Consider the following 1,678-nt stretch of genomic DNA (forward strand, 5'->3'; position numbering starts at 1 on the left):
TGGGACCCACCATAGTTGGAGGCTGACTTGTGTTCCTACTAATTTTATGCAGATGGAGGGCTTTATCAACTTAATCAGTATGAACGATTCGACCTGTAGTGACCGTACGGTGTCCATCCAACGGCCGTAGTGCTTCTTCAACTTCTGGTCTTCTTGCTCCAGCCGCCCAAACCAGCGACGGTCGTGCTGCCTGCTCCTACCTCCCGTGGCCCGCTCTACTGCTGCACAGGCCTCACCGCCCCACCATACTCCCATCAATGGCCTGGCCATCCGTATACTAACCCAGACCTGCTGTTATTCTCCGGCGATGGCAGCCTCACACTGCAGCCCAACCAGTAAACCCTCGTATGCCCCTCAGCGTGGGAAACAACTGCCGAGTCTTCCCCGGCTCTGGGCCATTCCCTTCCTAGGCCTTGATACATCCATTTTGCATGATGCTTTTATATCGACATTTATTGTATTATGGACTATTATTACATGTTATGTTACAATACTTATGCCTATTCTCTCTTATTTTACAAGGTTTACATAAAGAGGGAGAATGCCGGCAGCTGGGATTATGGGCTGGAAAACGAGCAAATATTGGAGACCTATTCTGCACAGCTCCAAAAGTCCTGAAACTCCACGAATGGAATTTTGGGAATTAATTAAAAATATTGAGCGGAAGAAATACCTGAGGGGGGCCACCCACCATCCACGAGGGTGGGGGCTCGCCCTACCCCCCTGGGCGCGCCCCCTGCCTCGTGGGCCACCTAGCAGCCCTCCGGTGCCCATCTTCTGCTATATGAAGTCTTTTAAGCTGGAAAAATCATAAGCAAGCTTACGGGATGAAACTCCGCCGCAACGAGGCGGAACCTTGGCGAAACCAATCTAGGGCTCCGACGGAGCTGTTCTCCCAGGGAAACTTCCCTCTGGGAGGGGAAAATCATCACCATCATCATCACCAATGATCCTCTCATTGGGAGGGGGTCAATCTCCATCAACATCTTCACCAGCACCATCTCCTCTCAAACCCTAGTTCATCTCTTGTATCCAATCTTTGTACCAAAACCTCAGATTGGTACATGTGGGTTGCTAGTAGTGTTGATTACTCCTTGGAGTTGATGCTAGTTGGTTTATTTGGTTGAAGATCATATGTTCAGATCCTTCATGCATATTAATACCCCTCTGATTCTCAACGCGAATATGCTTTATGAGTAGTTACGTTTGTTCATGAGGACATGGGTGAAGTCTTGCTATTAGTAGTCATGTGAATTTGGTATTCGTTCGATATTTTGATGAGATGTATGTTGTCTTTCCTCTAGTGGTGTTATGTGAACATTGAATACATGACACTTAACCTTATTTGGGCCTAGAGGAAGCCATTGGGAAGTACTAAGTAGATGATGGGTTGCTAGAGTGACAGAAGCTTAAACCCTAGTTTACGCGTTGCTTCGTAAGGGGCTGATTTGGATCCACATGTTTCATGATATGGTTAGGTTTACCTTAATACTTATTTTGTAGTTGTGGATGCTTGCAATAGGGGTTAATCATAAGTGGGATGCTGTCCAAGAAAGGGAAGTACCCAAAAACCGGTCCACCCACATATCAAATTATCAAAGTAACGAACGCGAATCATATGAGCGTGCTGAAAACTAGCTTGACGATAATTCCCATGTGTCCTCGGGAGCGCTTTTCT

The sequence above is a fragment of the Triticum dicoccoides genome, chromosome 4B (assembly GCF_002162155.2).
Source record: "Triticum dicoccoides isolate Atlit2015 ecotype Zavitan chromosome 4B, WEW_v2.0, whole genome shotgun sequence".
In the NCBI taxonomy this organism is placed as follows: domain Eukaryota; kingdom Viridiplantae; phylum Streptophyta; class Magnoliopsida; order Poales; family Poaceae; genus Triticum; species Triticum dicoccoides.